The sequence below is a fragment of the Narcine bancroftii genome, unplaced genomic scaffold, assembly GCF_036971445.1.
Source record: "Narcine bancroftii isolate sNarBan1 unplaced genomic scaffold, sNarBan1.hap1 Scaffold_247, whole genome shotgun sequence".
Taxonomy (NCBI): Eukaryota; Metazoa; Chordata; class Chondrichthyes; order Torpediniformes; family Narcinidae; genus Narcine; species Narcine bancroftii.
In genome coordinates, this window is record NW_027211982.1 from 268250 (window position 1) to 290042 (window position 21793).

Genomic DNA, 21793 nt, shown 5'->3' on the forward strand with positions numbered 1-21793 from the left:
CAGTGGGGAGAAGGTTAATAGTGATGGATGGTAGATTGAGATAGATACTGTGGCACCGGGTTCACAATGGAAATAAGGATTAAAGGTCACAGTGGTGAGAATATTTAACGGTGATGTACGGAAGACTGAGGCGGATACTGTGACACTGGATTCACAATGGGGAGGAAGATTATCAGTGGTGTACGCTAAACTGTGGAAGATACTGTGACACCGAATTCACATTTGTGTAAAGGTTTAACAGTGATGTACAGTAAACTGTGGCAGATACTGTTACACCAGGTTCACAGTGGAGGAGAAAGTTTAACATTGATGTACTATAGACTGAGGCAGAAACTATGAGACAGGATTCACATTTTATGAGAAGGTTTAACAATGATGTACGATTAACTGTGTCAGATACTTTGACATCAGGTTCATTTTGGGGAGAAGGTTTAATGGTGATGTATGGTAGAGGGAGGCAGATACTGTGACACCAGGCTCATTGTATTGTTCATTTATCTTAATTACTACATCTAATTTATATGCTCCATTTTTTTGTGGTAACTTCCAAACATTCCATAAACTTCATTTCTAATCAGATTTTGTTCATTTAAATAGGTCACCACTAAAAGCCCAAATTGTTTGATCTCTTAAGTACACAGCACAAAATTAAATTCTTAACCTGGGTTTGGTTCAACGGCACTTCAGTCTGCCTCATTATTTTTTCAGCCCCCTCGTTTTGTGCTTTCTGCTTTGCCCAGCTGTTTTGCCAAATGGATATCCAACTCTGTCTTCTCAGCTTGACCCAATGTCTCCTCTGTAAACTTAAACAAACCAAGGAGACATAAGTTAAAATTTTCACATTGGCATTTTCAAACACAAAACTGACGCTGTGACTTGCAGTTTCATATCATAATCCCACTTGCTAAACTTGCAAGCAACTGCAACACATCCGACAGCTGGAAAATTGCAAGCGAACTGCTTGGTTAAAGCAAAGATTCCACCCAGTCACCCCATTAAAGTTCACAACAGATAGCAACCTGAAAGTTAAATACAAAGATCTGTATCAGGAAGATTAATGGGCTTTAAAAAATAATCATTTCCACTATTGAAAGAAAACTCCTCTGGGAACACCAGGCTCTTGTTGAACATTTCCTGTTGTATTCCTCAAAATGGTTTGAATCTTAATTTCAAGCAGAGTCATTTGGTGAGATTGTTGGTCCAGAACAAACCCTGCCCTCACATTCCCTTAAATACCTGCAAAGTCCTGATTCAGCTCTGCTCCATGCTAAAGCTATCAGAGCTTTTCTGAAGAGATAACAGACTTCAGATGCTGGTACATTGAGTCAAAAAAAACACAAATGCTTCCCTGAACAACACACCTCTCTCTGAAAATCAACAAGAACATTCCTGAACAGTAATTATTTACCTTTCTAGCACCAAACCTGGTGAACTTTATATATGTTCAATTCTGTGCACAGTATAAGAATGACCTGCATCCAGTGAACTTGGAGGAATGAGAAATGAGATTGGACTGTGAACCAAAGAACTTTTCTGAACTTACACACACATTACACACAGGTGCACTTAGAATTAGAAGGGGGGTAAGTTTGGTAAAGTAAGTTAAAGTAGTAAAATAGTGATAAGTTAAAGTGTAAATCCGTGTTCATGTTGAAAGATAATTAAAATCAGCTTTTGTTTAAGTCACCATTTGTCTTGGTGAATATCTATTGCTGCTGTGTTTTGGGATCCTGTGGTCTCGTAACACAGCACCAAGCTTCAGAACAACCCTCATTCTTTAGTTTATGATAATAGTCCATTAATGGGTCCCAGCATCTTTTGAAAATTATTAATTGACTCTTCAATAATTTTTGTAAATATCAACAAGACATAATATCATTTCACTGTTGTGTTTGTGTCGTTGGAGAATTCCCTTTCCTTTCAATCAGAATTCGAGTTTTGGGTGCCGTATTTGAGAAAAGATGTGCTGGTGTTGGAGAAGGTCAGCGATGATTTACTGGAATGATATCAGGAAAGAAAGGGTTAGTGTATGAGGAACAATTGTCGACTCTTCGACTGTACAAGTTGGAGTACAGAAGGATAAGGGGGACCTCAGAGGCATTTCAAATGCTGGAAGGCTTGGACAGAGTACATATGGCAAAGATATTTCCCATGGTAGGGGATTCTAGGACAGGAGAGCATTATTACAGGATAAAAGGGTGTCAATTTAAAACAAATGTGAAAAAGTTGATTTTGTCAGTGGGTCATTGATCTGTGGAATTGAGGTCATTGGGAGTATTTAAGATAGAGATTGACAGGTATTTGATTTGTCAAGGAATCAAGGGTAATGGGGAGAAAGCTGGGGAGTGGCGGTGAGTGGAAGAATAGTAGAACAGACTCGACGGTCCAACTTATGCTCCTATATCTTGTGATCTATATCCTGCTGGAGACCTAGACAACCCTCCTCTTGTATTCCATTCTCAGAAAACAGTCTGCATCATGAGTTTATGTGATGTGAACCTATTTCCGATTGAATTCCATGTTAAGTGACCCAATGCAAATTCTGCATTGAGAGGACTGCAGCTTCCAAATTTTAAAAATTGTTATCGAGCAGCTCAAATTAGATTTCTTGCTTATTTTTTTTGAAAGGGTTAAAATAGAATCAAATAAAATAGGAGAGGGAAAAACAGAATAATTTATATCCATGGGAATCGAAATTAATGGTTGGTGATAAAGATACACAATTGTTGAAACATTTGATTAATCTATGAAATAAAATAAATGATGAAATTGGTGTAAGTTGATGTACATCACCCAGAATGGCTTTGATTCAAAATTCTCGTATCTTTTTCAAAGGATCATCAATTTCTGGATTGCTGGTTTCGTAAGGGGATTATAAATGTTGAAGATTGTCATGAAAGGGGTCAATTAATGTCATTTGAGCAACTGAGAAAGAAATATCGTATAACTCATAGCAATCTTTTTTGCTACTTTCAACTAAGAGCATATTTGAAGGATAAGTTGGGAATAACCATGTTGTACTGAAATAGAAATTCCTTATAAAGAGGAATTGTTAAAAAATGTACTTCGATGATGGAACTTTTAAATGAAGAGTTCATATGTCTGGACAAATGTGGGCAATGGTTCTGAATATTGTAATTGATTGGCAAATATGGGCAGATCTATATAAGGATCTTAATGTAAGATATAAATTAGTTCAGTATAATTGTTTTTACATCAGTCATGTAGCAGATGTCAGGAAGGATTTTATCTGAAAGTTGCACCTGGAGTCAGGTGACTCAGGCAGTTGGATTTGAAAAGCTCCTCAGGAAGCTGATTTCCAATAGAGATCACGTGATCCAGGGGAGTTGTATAAAATCACTTCAACTCAGCAGTCTGGAATTATTGACCAGAGTTCCACACTGCAGCAGTGAGGAAGGAATTCACAACTGGTTTTACTTCTACAGTTACTTCTTACACCAGTGAAATTGAATAGAATAAAATCAGAATTATCAGATTAATGTTTTCGGTGTGGTGAAGATGTCACAACTTTATTGCATTCGACTTAGCTTGAGATCTTCGAACTTAGATGTGATATCTTTTTGGGGAGAATTACAAATCTTTTGGAACATGTTACAGGAGATGTTTTTCTGTAAAATCCAACCTTATTTGTATTAGGAAATATTGAAGGAACAAGGCCCAAATTAAAATTATTAATATATCAATTGAAATTTGTTAAATTAACATTAGCTGTGATGAGGAAATGTATTGAACTTACTTGGAAATCAGATATATTTTTAGGGATGCCAAGATGACATGCAAAAATTCAAAGTTGTATTCCTTTGGAAAAAATTGCATATAGCTTGAGTAATATATACTCTATGCTTTTGTAAATTTGGCACATGAATATTCAAATATTAAGCGTTAATTTGTAATAATGCCCTTTCCATCCCTCTAGACATGTGAGATTCTCCTCTACATTGAAAATTTGTTATTTAGATTTGTTAGATTTCTTCACCACCGCGAATGTTGGAAAAGCGGAGGACTAGTGCAGGGCAGCAGAAAACAGAAAGACCACACCACACCAACATCTGAGAAGCAGAAAATTCAATCCACAGGTCAGTGACCAAGGAAGCAGATCAGTGAGGGGTTCTGCAGCTGAAGGACCCACATAGGTGGCAGGCTGTTGGTTACTTGAGGAGAGGAACCCACGCAGGCTGTGGGCCTCTGTACAAAGCAGTCAAGAAACTAACACCAGACCGTGGACTGCTAGAGACTGGTTCAAAACTGGCTACAAGGGTGTCAGGTATCAGATCTGGGATACGAGTGGGTGCTGAATGGTTCCTTATCATGTCAGAGTTCAAAAACTAGAGCTCGCATTGCCAATGACTTGGATTGGTCTGTGAGCACTGAAAGAGAATCCACAGACCCTCAGTAACTTGGCCCAGGGTTCGGGGTGACAGGGGTGGGGGAGCACTCAGTCTTTCTCTGACCGCAAGAGGCATTTCAGGCAATTTCTTTCAATGGCGAATCTGTCTGCCTTACAGTAGGAAAAAAGCAATTTTGTGTGATGTTACACTTTTTAATTACATAACAGTAAATTGTCTCCTGAAATAGAGATAGAGGTTAAAGTTTCAAACTATTACAAACTACACTCACCAGAGCTAACTGGATTATACCTCTTCCCACTTTTTGTTTGCAAGGACACTATTGATTTTATCACAACTCCTCTGCTTCATCTGTCCTCTGACAGATTATATATTTTACATGGTATATTGATATAATTTTGAAAGAGATGGATTATCGGAGTCATGTAGGTCACAAACAAACACAAACACTTCACAAAACAGCTATTATTTAAAATGCAATGCAAGAGCTTTGTTGAGAGTGAGTCATGCAAGCGCCGAGAACCTTTGCAAATACAGAACAAGGAGACTGTTTTGCTAAATAATTTCAAAAGCAGGTGTAAATGGATTATTATTTTTTAAAGCAAGAGATGATTGGACTCAAAAGTTTGGGTCCAGTGCAGTCATCCGGCTGTTACCAGTTTGCTGTTCTAATAAGATCATGCGGTTTTGCAAGCAGAGAGGAGAGACCAAATAGGCTTTTTCTAAAAGAGAGAGAGAGAGAGAGAGAGAGAGAGAGAAAGAGAGAGAGAGAGAGAGAGATGGCAAGCTGGCATCTTGTTGAAAACACATTTTGAAGACGGGATGTGAAACTTTGTGGTCCATACAAGAGGAAATGGCTGACTAGAAATGATGTTTCACCTGAAATTAGGGAAACAAAAGGAACTCAATGGTGTCCTGCAGAAGAGGTTATCATTTGGAAAACCCTGATTGTGAAAGTTTTTTTGGCAAGACACCAAAGTGGCTGATCAGAGGGAATCAGTTTTTGTGTGTCCAATGAGCAAGAAAACCCTCTCTGAAACCAACATGAGCCTTCCTGGAGGCTTTTAAGAACCAGAGCTTGGTGAAAAGTCATAAATGTTGCATTCTGTGGACAGTATGAGAATTGATAGTTATCGGTGAACTTGGAGGAGTGTCAAAGAACTTTATACACATTAAATACACCGGAACTTAGAATTAGAAGGGGACAAGGTAAGGCAATTCAGTTAATAGTGATAAGTTAAAGTTTGATCCTGTTTTTTTTTGTTTATAGAAAATTAAAAACAACATTTGTTTTAGTATCCATTTGTCTTGGTGATTTCCTATTGCTGCAAGGTTTTGGGGTCCTCTGGACCCGTAACAGTCCCAAGATGAGGTCTTCTACTCCAGGACACCCAAAATGTCTTATTTCATCAATAAATGCAAATTACCCCCATATTGTCTTTGATAAAGTTTGTACCCATATCTCCAAATCTCTTCTGTCCTTACCCCACCTCCTCTCCAGCAGAACAAGGACAGGATCCCTCAGGTTTCTCACTTACCACCCATCAGCTGCCACATCTGACACGTTATCCTTGAACATTTCCAACTTCAGCATCATCCTCAAACCTGCTACATCTAAACCGCTCCACTCATATCCTTTTTTCACAGGGGCACGTCTTTCTGTGACTCTCTCGATGGCACTTACCTCTCCACCCACCACCACCTGATACACTCCCCATTGAAACTGGAGAAATTGCCAAACCTGTCCCTTCCTATTCTCTCACCTTCATCCAAGGCCACAATCAGACCTTCCAGTTGAGGCAGTGTTTCATATGCATCCCATCCAACTTAATCTCCTACATTTGGTCGAGTCAGTTGACCTCAATATCAGCAAGACCAAATACAGACTAGGTGGCCATTTTGCTAAACACCTGCACTATGTGGATCTAAACTTGAGCTTCCAGTGACCTACCATATCAATTCTCGAACCCTTCCCACAACATGTCTGTTGGCCCCATCCCTCACCAGGGTGAGGGCAAACAATCTTAAAGAAAACACATTATATTCCTCCTGGGCAGCCTTAAACTCTATAGAATGAAAACAAATATTTCTAATTTAAGCAGCCACTCACCTCTGTCTGATTTCACATTTCCATCTCTTGATCTACTGCCCATTTGAATATAATTACTCTTTTAAGGTAGAAGAGTTGACAGTGGTGTTTTCCCCATAAAGTTTGCCATTGAACAACTGGCAAAATTAAGCGGCAGTTATTGCAAAATGAATGGTGTTATTGTTCAAAATCTGTGTATGATCGAAAGTATTCTTGGACTGAATAGACATCTGGGCCATATGGCTATTGAAGAAAAATCTGTACTTGATTGTACATCCGAAAGTCCAATGACTACTTCAATCCACTAAAGATTGTTAAAGAGCAAGAATAGACAATACAATCACATAAAATTCCCATAAATACAGCACAAGTATTACTACATAAAACAATCACTCCTCCTTATTGGTCAGAAGCACCTACACTTCCCAAAGAGGCTGAGGAGGTCAAGGCCAACAACTTTCATCCTGAGATTTTACAGGAGCGCAGTTGAGTCTCCTGTCTGGCTGCATCATTGGATGGTCCAGTAGCTGTAAAGCATCAGATAGGAATGATGCAGAGTTTTGAGGATCACTGGGGTCTCTCTTTCCTTTGTAGATGACATTTACTGAGAGTGTTGTTCAAATAGGGCTCAAGGAATTGTTAAAAGACCGTTTCCACCCAGTGCACAGCATCTTTAATCATGTCCATCATCAAAATCAGGACTGCCAGGCTGGGGAATAGCTTCTTCTCACAGGATGTGAGATGGATGAAAAGTATCCTGTAAGTGAGATAGTTACCCCAAATATTTATATATGTAGGGGCTACTTCGATAGAGCTATGAAAGCAACACACACACACCAGGTTAGTCAACACAAGACTGTTTTATTCACACTTTGCAGGCTTCTTTTATTTACCATGTGTCCTGGCTCCATGGGAGAAGGTGGGACATCATTATGAGTTTGTTGCCGATCCACGGAACCACAGGTTTAAATTAAGCCCTTTTAGTGTCCCGTGCCTTCCGGCAGGAGAATCCACAGATCAGCGTGCCATTCCTCGGCATGCAGCACCACGCGAGGGTGGTCAATTAAATGGATGAGTATCCAGTTCTCTGTCTTATGATTTCACGCACCCGCCAAAGAACCTTGCCCACTCGGCCCACTAGACAGCTGCTACACCAACCCACCCCCCAGAACTGTCACCAGAAACTAAAACACCAGTTGCTGTTCTCCCTGCACCCCAATCAGATAGCATTAATCCTAACGGACTTAGCTTAGTTATCTGATTGTCCTGTCCTTCCTTAGGACTATTTCCCTTGCTACTCACACCTCCCATACTAAAAGGTAAGTAAAAGTCCTCTTACCAGGATCCAGTAGCTATTCCTAGCGTGCTTCCTTAACGTCCTCCCGTCGTTTGTTCTCAATGCCTCTTCTCAGATATCATGTCATTGTCCTTCTTCACACCTTCCCAACCCTCAGGACTTACTAACTCTTATATGCAGAACTTGCTAATTCTGTCTAAGGCTTACTAATTACATATGCGGAACTTGCTGACTCTCTCTAAGGCTAGAAGACCCTTATCTTATTCAGACAAACTTTACTTCCTACATTCTATTATCTACCCTTATCCTATTCATACTGGCTTTATTCATTACACATATATCCATACTAGCTTTCTTCATCTCTCATATTTTCATATTAGTTTTATTCATCTTTCACAATCCTCACTTTTCTTTTAGCTACACTTCGTGAATTCTCAACTGGAATGTATTACTTGTAAACCTGGTCTTTTTCCCAGCGAGTCAGTAAACGAACTGCAGTCTCAGCATCATCAGACAGAATTTGGGAAACATACATCCTTTGGGTTATAGTGATCTGACGAGGGGTCCGTTGAATTAAATACTGCACACAAGTCTTTAAGCTGGGGAGCACCATAATGGCCAGAATAGCGAGTCCAGCTGCTATAAGGGCTGTGGGTATCAGACTCCAGTTACCAATAAAAAGTCTAGTCCATCCCACACCGGACCAAGGTTGCCAAGTCTGAACCTGGGCATGGGAAGATTTTTGAACTCCTGAAGAAGTGTCTTTAACCGCCTGACCGTTGTGAGCATTGTCATTAACCAGTCTTTCACAAACGTTGCCTTCAGCAGCCAACGAGTAATCGAGAGCCAGGCGGTTTTGTTGAACTGTGGCTCGTATCTGTCGTCTTTCTTCAGCCCATAAATGCAGGCCATCGCTGTCTGTTCGGTGATGATCTCCAAGGCTGCCTGGAGTCTGATTAAACGATTTAAATGCCAAGCAGCTCTGGTGTTCTGGAACAGCTAAAGTCATTTACAACTGGAACTCCCCTTACAGTGGTGGTTCTTAACATTCCGAATGTCTCTGTGACCCAAAGGATGATTTACAGGAGACCAAGTTGGGGAGGGGTGTTTCTTGTCACTTAACCTGTGAGTTGCAGCCTGTCTGTGAACATTAGCATATGTATTCACTCTATCTCTGCTACATGTACAATCCTGACTAACATTCTGTCTGTCCTTGTCCCACCATCTTCTTTGTGCTATCTCTTTAAAACTCCTCTTTTTAATACCTGTAGAGGCCAAAATACAAATCAAATCTACTCCCCTAGGGCTGTTCTGTTCCCCTGGTCCATGTTGGGATCCTATATTATCCCATACCCCACTATGACTATACTCTATACCTGCGCCCTGTCTACATTCTAAAGGTAAATATTTGTCACCTCTGCTGTCCCTGTTCCAGGAGGACTTAATACATTGTGAGCAATTTGGTGATTTCCCAAGAATTGGGAACCAACAAGTAAACAAAACAACAAATCGTAAAAACAGCATTACAGCACTTTTTCCCGGCGTAGTGTAACTTTCAGATCAGAAGGATGAAGGACTGCACTCCAGGTGGAGGGTAGATTATCAATGTCGTTAGTCTGTGGTTCAGCAGCTCGTTTAATTTGTTGGATGTGGCTCCATCCCTTTTCTTTCGTTCGCTCGGCAGTGTCTGTAATCAAAAGTACACAATAGGGGCCATCCCAGACAGGTTTTAGTTGGTGATCTTGCCATGCTTTTACATATACCCAATCACCAGGTTTAATAGAATAAAACCCAGGGGTGGGTTTTGAGCTAATAAACCCTTCCGTGTTAATTTGCATAGAGAGGCAGAAAGTCCCTTTAAATATTTGGATATGTACTGGTCGTTAGCCTCAGGGGTAGGGGTATTAATGTGGAATCCCATGTAAGGAAGACCAAACATCATCTCATATGCTGAGACAGCAAGATCCTTATGAGGGGCTGTGCAAGTCCTGATTAAAGCTAAGGGTAAGCATTTAATCCAGGAGAGACCAGTTTCCTCATGAAGTCGAGTGAGCTGATTTTTCAAGGTCTGATTCATTCATTCAACATGGCCTGAGCTCTGGGGGTGCCATGGGGTATGTAGCTGCCAATCTATTCCCAGTTTTTTACACACACCCTGGAGTACCTGAGAGGTAAAGTGTGTACCTCAATCTGAGTCAATGGTTTGAATCATACCATAATCACAGACTCCAGTAGTATCTTGATAACAGAGCTGGCACACAGCCCCTACCCTTTTCTTGCTGTCCATCCACGACTTCCTTGACTGCCTGCATCAAAATCTTAGCCTTTCCTTTCAGTTTATCCTCTGACTTCTGGACATAAGCCCTTTTTACGATCTGTAAAAGCTGTGTTATTCCCTGTTCATGGCAATTCTCAGTCTTCTGCAATTTCCTTCTAATGTCTGGGGCTGAATTTGTAACAAAGCCCATTAATACCAATTGTTCACCCACTGGGGATTCTATATCCAGACCCCCATATTGCTCTATGGCCGTACGTAATCTATTCAGAAATGCAGAGGGGGTCTCCTCGGGACCTTGGGGAACCTCAAATGCTTTCTTAAAATTCTGTCCCTTTGGAACAGATTCCTTGATTCCTTTTATCAGATTAACCCTATATTCCTCCATTAATGTGCAACCATCAGTAGTATTCTTATCCCAATTTGGTTTTGCTAGGGGGAATTTAAGTTCCCCAGGTATCACCTCTGGTCCCCCTTGGTGTTCCCTATCCCAGACTCTAATCCCTGCCTGGCGAATCATTCCACGTTCATCCAAAGTGAACAGAGCCCTAAAGATCGATGTTAACACATCCCATGTATATATATTTGGTCCCAAAAATTGATCTAATTGTTCGGCACATCCCTGAGGATCCTCTATCAGTGAGGTCATTTCTCTCTTAAAGTTATGCACCTCCGTACTAGTCAGGGGCACATTTACGAAACCGAGACCCCCTCCCATGGGAACTTCCCGTAAAGGTCTCATCCAGTTAATTTCTGGCTTATCCTCTCCTTTATAATGTCTAGATTCCTGCTCTCCGGGAAATGAATCAAAAGGTTCTGCCCTTCCCTCCCGGAGGGTCACACACTGTTTTGAATCAAAGTCTCCTCCCTCTCTTGTCAATTGAGGTGGTAATCTAGTACTTTGTGAACGGGTCATCATACCACCCCTACTTCCTTCTCCTTTCTTTAGCTGTGGGGAGGAGGGGAAGGTGAAGAAGGGTAGAGCAGAGGAGAGAGGGGAAAGATAGGAGCCGGCATAGGAGGAGCATAAGGTGGAGGAAGAGAACGTAACCCCTTACATTCTTCTGCCTCCTGGATAAGTTTGCGATTAGGCAATCCTGCCTGACTACGTGCTGTTTCTGTGAATGGAGGACCAGGGGGTATCCTGTCTGTGTCCCATCATGTCATTGTTCTTATTCACAAACCTGCCTTTGTCCTTATTCACACCTTCCCAACCCTCAGGGCTTTAACTCTGATATGCAGAACTTGCTAATTCTGTCTAAGGCTTACTAATTACATATGGCCGGAACTTGCTGACTCTCTCTAAGGCTAGAAGACACTTATCTTATTCAGACAAACTTTACTTCCTGCATTCTATTATCTACCCTTATCCTATTCATCCTGGCTTTATTCATTACACATATATCCATACTGGCTTTTTTCATCTCTCATATTTTCATATTAGTTTTACTCATCTCTCACACGATGGTGAACCAGAGCTCCAAGGGTGGTGGCCGTCCTCTGGGTCGATCCCCAATACTGTCCCCTGTCACCCACCAGGCCTATCCCCAAAGCCCCCATTTCCCACCAGGCCTGTCCCCAAACTCCTCCTCTGTTGAGATCATCTCCAAAACCCTGTTCACCACCGGGCCTGTCAACAAAGACCCTCTCCCCCACCGATCCCATCCCCATAGCCTCTGTCCCCCATTGGGCCCTTCCCCAATGCTCTGCCTATTGCTTGGACCAGTGCTCCTGCCTCCCACCAGGGCGTTCAACAAGCCCCTCTCCCCCAACATGCCCAGCCCAATGTCCCCGTCCGCACCCCCACCCCAATTGGCCTATACCCAAAGGCCCATCCCCCATCAGGTCTGTCCACCCACCAGACCCGTTCCCTCACTGGGACCCTCTCCAATTGATCACCCATCACAACTATTGTTGGAACCAAGGGGTTAAGTAATCATAGAAAATATGCCTATGTACTATTCGTTATGTATTCATTAATCCAGTACGATATAACAATTTACTATTTACTTCAATTATACTGTTTAAGGGAAATATTAATGCAATTAAGTAACAGCCACAGTATGTAGAAAAGTTGGCTGATTATAGTATGTGGAGAATTTGCTGCCTCCAAATACAAAGACAGAAAATGTATGAACCAATTTAGAAGGAATGCTAAGACATGAGGAGGTGTTGAGTAGAAGAGAAGACGATGACCAGACGAGAACAAAGAAATAATTAGAAATATCTGGGGTATGAATTGATTTCTGATCAAGCCAACAGGATGCTCTGGCCTTGAGGATTAAGATGGGAGGTCTACACCATCGATAATTGCAGAGCAGGAAACTGCTTGAGATAAATCTTATGCAAGGAGATTATCAAAGAAAGCCAACTTTTGTTCAGTGTAATAATGTTGATCTATATAAACAGAAGAGACTGGACAGTAGGGGTCAGTCTTGGGGAATAGCTCACTGTGCAGGTGACCTTTGAACTAACAACTGAACCAGAGCTCTGTTAAGCTTTATTCTTGTGCTGTGTAATAAACTGATTGTTGAACCGAATACCTTCTCCTATCACTTTATTTAATGAACACGCTGGACTCAGATGACACATAGACTAAATTAAGTGTAGGGTAAAGCCAGAGTCCGACACTACCCCACCCCAGTTCTTGAACCTCCCCTTCCCCCACCTATAGGCCTTGGAATCTGAGCTGCTCCTGGGACCCCCAGACAGTGGAGATGTGGGGAGGGCAGTGGTCCATCTCCTTCCCGATGGCAGTGTCCCATACCTTCACCAAGCTGGGGAATCCCTTGACCCTTCGCACAGGGATATCTGTCCCATCTGAGCCAGTCATCTCTCTCCCCCCACCCTGGAGAATGTGGCCCAGTTCAGCTGGTTGCTACAGTACACTCTGCCTTTCACCTCTTGCCCCAGGACTCCTGCTCCCACGTCCTTCAATGAGATATGTGACCACAGCCAGGAGCTGCCCCCTCCTCATTACCCTTGGCCCAGTGGGTGAGTGGGTGGACATGATAAGGCAGTTTTTAGGTGGTGGAATTGGGTATTAAAATTTGGGTGAGATCTGGGAAAGAGAGCAGTGATCATTCGGCCAGGGAGAGGCATTGAGGACAGAGTCACTGGGCAGGGGTCAGAACATCCTGGAAACAAGGGCACTGGTATTGGAAGCAATCGCAGCTCATGGAAAGTGGGAGGAAGAATCCTGGGAATCATTGAGAGTGGCGAGGTTAGTGCCGCGGTTAGAACAACGCTGTTAAGGGGCCAGCGAGCCGAGTTTGAATTTTACACTGTCACTGAGGAGTTGTACATTAGTCCCGTGTCTGCATGAGTTTCCACCAGGTGCTCCTGGTCCTTCCACCATTTAAAACGTACCGGGGTTTGTAGGTCAATGGTGTAATTGAGTGGTTGTGGCTCATAGGCTGAAAGGGCCTGTTCCCGGGCTGCATGTGTCAATCTAAAATCTCCATCTAAAATGATATTCCAGCTTGTCATTAATTTTTAAAAGAATCAACTCAAAAGACTGGTCCAGATAGACAACTCCGAAACAGTCCTTTCGGCCCATCTTTTCTGCTGGCCAAGCTGCTTGCAAACAGTCCATATCCCTCTCAACCTTTTCATTCCACGGACCCATTCAACTCACATTACATTGTCAATCTCACGGCCTGTGGGAAGAAGTTATTTCCCTGTCTGGCAGCCTGCTTTTGTTCCTCCATATCTCCTTCCTGATGGTACTGGGTCAAAGATGCTGTGTGCTGGATGTCTGCGGGTCTATTTACAGGCCCCATCCCTGGACAATCAGAGGCCCCTTGTCTCGAAGTCCCGTCCATGTGGCCTCTCACTCATCAATCCCTCGTCAGAACACAACTACCCCCTCCTTACCTACCTCTACCAGCCCTTAGTATCCTCATGACAGTTCCAGGCACCTGTTATGTCGACCCTTGATGACCTGAGCCAGCTCTAATTTGGACCCTGGCTTCACCTAAACTATTGGAATAACCTGCGCCTTCTACCCTTGAGAGCCTGAGGGAATCCGCACCCTCAGCAGTGTCCTGCTGGTCCACCATCGAATGCCCTCCATCCCCTTCCACGGGTTCCCTGCTGTTATCAGGCTCCTGGATGGACCCCACCCTGGCAAAACTACCCATATTTTCACTGATTCCTCTGCACCTCCACATTCCATCCAGGGGTCAGGGTTGTGTTGTGGGACTGGTGGAGAACAAAGCACCAATATCAGGAGACAGGGAGCAGTGTAGAGTCCCCCAGCTCTGCGAGATGGGGAACAGTGCAGAGACCCCCAGCTCCAGGAGACAGGGACCAGCACAGAGACCCCCATTTCTGGAAGACCGGCTGAGTTGTACACAAGTCTGGACATTGGGCTATACAAGATCAGAGAGGCAAAGGGCTTAGTTATGGAAAGGATAAGGATTAGTAAAGCGGGAGTTTTGGAGCTTCTAGGGTCAATTAAGGTGGATAAGTCTCCTGGTCCTGATGGGATTTTTCGCAGGACTTTAAGGGAGGTCAGGGAACAAATAGCGGGGGCACTGACAGTGATTTTTCAAAGATCACTGGAGGAGGGTGTGTGGTACGGGATTGGAGGGTTGCAAATATAGTTCTGTTGTTCAAAAAAGGCAGTAGGTGTAGGCAAAGTAATTATTGGCCAGTAAGTTTGACTTAGGTGATGGGGATGGTTGTGGAGGGTATTCTTTGAGATAGTATGTACAAATATCTGGATAGGCAAAGATTGATTGGGGGCACCCAGCAAGGGAAAATCATGTTTGACGAATCTTGTTGAGTTTTTTGAAGAGGTGACAAGAAAAATGGATGAAGGTCGGGCGGTTGATAAGATCTATTTAAATTTTAGTAAAGCTTTTGATAAGGTACTGCATGTAAGGTTAGTTAGGAAGGTTCAGTCACTAGGGATTAATAGATAGTGAGATGGGTTCGGAGGTGCCTGGGACATAGACAGCAGAGAGTCATGGTGGACAACTGTCTGTTAGGATGGAAGCCTGTGACGAGCGGTGTGCCTCAGGGATCGGTATTGGGTCCCCTGTTGTTTATCATTTATATTCATAATTTGGTTGAGGGGGTGGTTAACTGGGAAAGCAAATATGCAGACGATACGAAAATAGGGGGAGTGGTGGATGGTGAGGAAGGTTTTCTTGGATTACAGGATTTGGTTTGTTTGGAAAAGTGGAATGATGGAATTTAATGTTGACAAGTGTGATGTGCTGCATTCCGGAAAAAATAAGCAAAATGGGATATATACTGTTAAGGGGAGGGTGTCGAGATGTGCAGACGAACAGAGGGATCTTGGAGTTATGGTACAGAGTTCACTGAAGGTGGATTCCTATGTAGACAGGTCTGCTGTCCTTCATAAACCATAGTGTAGAGTGTAGGAGCTGGGAGGTGATGCTGCAGCTGTTTAAGGCATTGGTGAGGCCTGGTTTGGAGTACTGTGCACAGTTCCCGTCTCCATACTACAGGAAGGATATAGATAAGGTGGAGAGGGTGCAGAGAAGATTTTCAAGGATGTTGCCTGGCTTACAGCATCTGGATTACAGGGAGAGATTAAGGAGACTGGGACTTTATTCATTGAAACGTAGACAATTGAGAGGGGACAATGGAGGTATTTAAAATTATGAAAGGAATAGATAGACTAGACATGAGTAGACTCTTTCCACTGAGGGCAGGGAAGGTTGGAACAAGAGGTCATGAGTTCAGGGTAAGAGGGCAAAACTTTAGGAGAAATATTAGAGGATGCTTCTTCACTCAGAGTGGTGGCAGAATGGAATGATCTTCCGAATGAGATTGTTGCAGCAGGATCCCTCTATCATTTAAGAGAAGTTTGGATGTGTACATTGAGGTGAGGGGGTTGGAGGGATATTGGCGGAGAGCGGGAGGATTCAGCTAGTGGAGTTGTTCTAGTGAACCGGTGTGGACTCAAAAGGCCGACAGGCCTGTTTCCGCTTTGTAAATGGTTATATGGTTACATGGCGACACAGTTTTCCATTTCAATGTCCCATCCCTTGTTACAAAACTCTTCGCTCTCCACATTAGTGCTGCACATTTCTTCACTGCTGCTATGGCTGGACTCAGAAAGTTTGTTTGATATTTATCCAACTTCAGTTTTGTATCTGCTTCATATATATGACCAAGCACAAATATTCTCGCATCCTTTTGTATTTTTATCTTCATAATTTTAATAATTGGAGATAAGTCCATTTAATTTATATGGAGTATAGCAGAATTGATGTGGAGAATTGTATTTTATATCTGGCATTAATCGTATTTGTAACACTCTTGACACAATCTTGACCTTATTTCTTCCTGAATTTGTATATTTCAATCTTCTTTCCACTTTTGTTTCGATTTATATAAATCCTTTTCCCCATATTATTTGATGTCTATAAAATCTTCTTCCCACATCTGAAACACATTTCTGATATTTAGGTCATTTCTCTGGGGTAAGATAGAATTGGTGTCAAATATTTGACGGAACCAGTCCATATCCTGCATTTCTAATTGATAACATGCTGTCCTTACACCAATCTGACCAGCTTCTTTGTGAAATTGTCACATCCAAGTCCAACACCCATCTTTCTCCTGAACTCTGCTATCCTGGTTTTGAATTTTCTCTCTGGAGAACATCATACATTTCATTGATAAATTTGGGTGTATTCCCCATCCAGACTGTTTGTTCCATTTCACTAACTTTAGGTGGGGCCAACATTGGTTCCCATCTTTCTCTTAAGAATGATGTAAGCGGGAGAAAACAGAAGAAGGTCCCACTGGCCACTTTGTATTTGTATTTAATTGTTTGAAGAATTTCTTCCATGTAGCAGTCTTCAAAATATCTTATACCTCTGTCATAACACAAATTTAATATTCTATTACCTCTGTTCATATTTTGACACACTGGTGCTTTTCTTGAGATCCCTACCTTTTTTCCCTAAACATACATTAATTTCTTGCCACGTTCTGATCGGATCTATGTCTTTTTTTCTAGTAATTTGACTCTCCATTTATTGATAAAATACTTTGCTTCCCCTCCTCCATTGTTGTCGGGTTTGTGTGGGTCCCACAGGTAAAGAACCAGACCAAAGCGGAGGTACAAAGCACACATTTATTTTGGGGAATGAAACAGGACAACAGGGTCTATATGTTAGGCAAACCTCTACACACAGAGTACGCAGGGAGTAAATATACACTTCTGATTAGGCGGGAGAAACCGACAGAGACTGGGGGAAATTACATGAACGTACACATTCAACATTCAGGATCAAGTTGATATTGTGAGCCCTACCCCTTGACCAGTATGGACATGGCTCTTGCTACCTGACCTCGAGGATCACCCGAACCCCATGTGGAAGGTGCTACTTACTAGCCATGAAGAATCGAAAGAGGCAGAACAAAGGGGAACATGGTCCTTTATAGTTCTGGGGGCAGTGCTGGGATGGCCAATCACTCGTGGCAGGCTTGGCCCCGATGACTGCTGCGGCCAATGCTCGAAGCCATCCAGGGGTTCAGCAGGGGTCAGTCGAGGTGATTCACCTGGGCCAATTGGGTGAAGGTCAGGGCTGAGTCTGGCCGGGCTGCCTGGAATGCAGCTCCTGGTGATTTAGGTGGGCCAATCGCAAGGATCACCTTGATGGCTTGGAGTGAGTCTTTAGGAACATAGGAAGTAGGAACAGGAGTAGGTCAAAAATGGCCCATCGAGCCTGCTCCACCATTCAATGAGATCATGGTTGATCTAATTTATGACTTAACTCCACCTACCTGCCTTCTTCCCATATCCCCCAATTTCTCTATCATGTAAAAATTTATCTAACCGAATTTTAAATATGTTTAATGAAGCAGCTTCAACCACTTCCCTGGTTAGAGAATTCCAAACATTCACAACTCTCTGGGAAAAACTATTTTTCCTCATCTCTGTCCTAAATTACTCCCCCGAATGTTGAGACTGTGTCCTCTCATTTTAGTTTCCACGGCCAGCTCAAAAAACCTTCCTACATCTATCCTATCCATACCCTTCATAATTCTATATGTTTCTACAAGATGTCCGCTCATTCTTCTGAACTCGAGCGAATACAATCCTAGACGATTTAATCTTTCATCATGTCAACCCTTTCATCCCAGGGATCAACCTAGTAAATCTCCTCTGGACCGTCTCCAAAGCCAATATATCCTTCCTCAAATATGGAGACCAGAACTGGACACAGTACTCCAGGTGCGGTCTCACCAGTACTTTATACAGTTGCAACATTATCTCCCTACTCCTGAATTCAATTCCTCTAGCGATGAAGACAAACATTCCATTTGCCTTCTTAATAACCTGCTGCACCTGCAACCTAACATTTTGCGATTCATGCACAAGCACTCCCAAGTCCCTCTGCACAACAGCATGCTGTAGTTTTCACCCTTTAAATAATATTCAGCTCTTTTATTTTTCTTGCCAAAGTGGATAACCTCACACTTACTAACATTGTACTCCATCTGCCAGACCTTTGCCCACTCATCCAGCTTAACTATATCCCTCTGCAGACTCTCCACATCCTCATTACAATTTGCTCTTCCACTCAATTCGGTGTCATCCGCAAACTTGGCTACACCACATTTTGTCTCCTCCTCCAAGTCATCAATGTAAATGATGAACAGTTGTGGGTCTTGCACCAACCCCTGCGGCACCCCACTTACCACTCTCTGCCAACCTGAAAAACTCCCACTTATCCCGACTCTCTGCCTCCTGTCAGACAACCAATTTTCGATCCATGCCAATATACTTCCCCGGATTCCACTTTCCTGTAACTTACTGATAAGTCTCTTGTGCGGCACCTTATCAAACGCTTTCTGTAAATCCAAATATACAACATCAACCTGTTCCCCTCTATCCACCGCACCCATGATATCCTCAAAGAATCCTAACAAGTTTGTCAAACAAGATCTTCCCTTTCTAAAACCATGCTGCGTCTGCCTGATTGAACCCTACGTTCCAAAAGTTTCACTATTTCATCTTTAATGACGGCTTCAAGCATTTTTCCAACTACAGACGTCAAGCTAATTGGCCGATAATTTCCAGTCTTCTGCCTACATCCTTTCTTAAAAAGTGGCGTGACATTTGCTGTCTTCCAGTCTGCTGGGACCTGCCCAGAATCCAAGGAATTTTGGTATATGACCACCAATGCATCAACTATAACTTCTGCCATTTCCTTCATAACCCTTGGATGGATATCATCAGGACTAAGTGATTTGTCTGGCTTTAGTCCCATTAGTTTCTCCATCACTACTTCCTTTGTAACAACTATTTTATCAAGGCCCTCCCCAACATTCGTGTCCTTAACTCTGCACTTGGGCATGCTGGACGTGTCTTCCACCGTGAAGACTGACACAAAATATTTGTTCAATTCATTGGCCATTTCCTCATGTTTTGCTACCAGTTTTCTTTTCTCATCCTCCAAGGATCCTATGTTAACTCTCGCCACCCTCTTCCATTTTATATATTTATCAAATTTTTTGCTTTCTGTTTTTATATTTTGTGTCAATTTACTTTCATAATCCTTTTTCCCATTTCTTATTACCTGTTTTGTAACCCCTTGTTGTCTCTTAAAGTTTTCCCTATCTTCCAGTTTCCCACTGCTCTTTGGAGCTTTGTACACCTGCACCTTCAATTTTATATTCTCCTTTATTTCCTTTTGTTAACCACGGTTGATTTTCCCTCCCTTGCTGCCCTTTTTCCTGAGTAGTATATATTTTTGTTGAGCATTACAAAATATTTCTTTGAAAATCTTCCACTGTTCCTCAACTGTTTCATTGATTAGCCTGTGCTCCCAGTCCACTCTGCCCAATTCCACCCTCATCCTATGGTAGTCACCCCTGTTTAAGGATAATATATTAGTTTTAGATCTAACTATTTCCCCTTCCATCTGAATGAGAAATTCAATCATACTATGATCGCTATTTCCCAGATGGTCTCTGGCTATTACATCATTTACTCTACCTATCTCATTGCACAACACAAGATCCAGGAGAGCATTTTCTCTTGTGGGTTCCTTAACATGCTGCTCAAGAAAGCTATTGCGGATGCATTCTATGAAGTTCTCTTCCAGACTCCCACGACCAACTTGATTTTCCCAATCTATGTGGAAGTTAAAGTCCCCCATGACTACTGCCGTATCATTATTACATGCCTCACTTATCTCTCTATTTATTTCCTGTGCCACTAAACTATTGTTATTTGGTGGGTGATAGATAACACCCACCAATAATTTTTTTCCCTTTGTTATTCTTTATCTCCACCCAAATGGACTCAACATTATGCTCTTTAGATCTTATATCATCCCTCACTACTGCCTGGAGCTCATCTTTGATTAAGAGTGCAACTCCACCTCCCTTACCATCCTGTCTATCTCTTTGCACCACCTGATACCCTTGAAAGTTTAATTTCCATTTAGGATCACCTTGTAGCCATGTTTCCGCGATGGCTACCAAATCATAGGCATGGGAACCGATTTGCGCCTCAAGTTCACTAACCTTATTTTTAATACTGCGGGCATTCAGATAAAGTGCCCTTATGCTCATTGTCCTTTTAATATCTAGTGACTTCTGTAACCTTTTCTTTTGATTTTTCTGCCCACTATTTTCCTTTGTAATTTTCTTAACACTGTCATTGACCCGCAAAATCACTGCACCATCTGATTTTTTACTTTCTCCTCCCAACATTACGTTTCCTATTTTACTTCTCCTGGCCATTACTTTATCTTGTCTCTTCATTAATTCTGTCTCGTTATTATTACATTAAAAAATGATTGGGTTTTTTAAAGCTTGAAATCAAAAGGCTGGTCCAGATAGACACAGAAACAGGCCCTTCGGCCCCTCTCTCCTGCTGGCTGAGATGTTCTGTTTTTATTCCTCCATATCTTCTTCCTGATGGCAGGGGGACAAAGATGCTCTGTACTGGATATCTATGAGTCTATTTAGAAATCCCATCCCTGCAAACAATCAGAGGTCCCTTGCCTTGAGTTTCCACCCATGTTGCCTCTCCCTCAGCACTCGCTCATCAGAACACTACTGCACCCTCCTTTCCCAAGTCTCAGTATCCCGCTGACAATTCCAGTCAGCTGCCATGTCTGTACCCTGCCCCACCTAAACCGATGGATCGATCAGCACCTTCTCCCCTCAAGAGTTTGAGGAATCCACTCTCTCGCAATGTCTTGCTAATGAATGTCCTGCATTCTCCTTCCCCCTTGGTTTCCTCCTGTTATCAGGCACCTGGATGGACCCCACCCTGTTGAAACTACCCGTGTTCTCACTGATCTCTCTGTACCTCTGCCCTCCACTCAAGGGTCTTGGTTGTCTTGTGCGGCTGGTGGAGAACAAAGCATCAACTCAAGGAGATGGGGAGCAGTACAGAGACCCCCAGCTCCAGGAGACAGGGAGAACTACAGAGATGCCCAACTCTGTCAATCAGATAAAATCTAATCATCAGTTGCAAGGTGCAAGGAACTCTCAGACTGCTGCACGTAGGGCAGGTGTGGCCCATCCCCACACCTCCACCCTGGCAATTCCCAAAACAGTTTTCCTATTCATGTGGGGGTCCAAAATGGATAGAGTCTGGAGAAGGACCATGTACATGGTCAATCAATGGGGGCAAGGGTGTAACCAGCATGGCCATCATTGTGTGTGGCTGTGCGTGGAACCAAAGTGCAAGGGCACTAAATGCCGCTATGTGCTGAGATTCTACCTGGCTCACAGGTGTTGCAAAAGATTGGTTT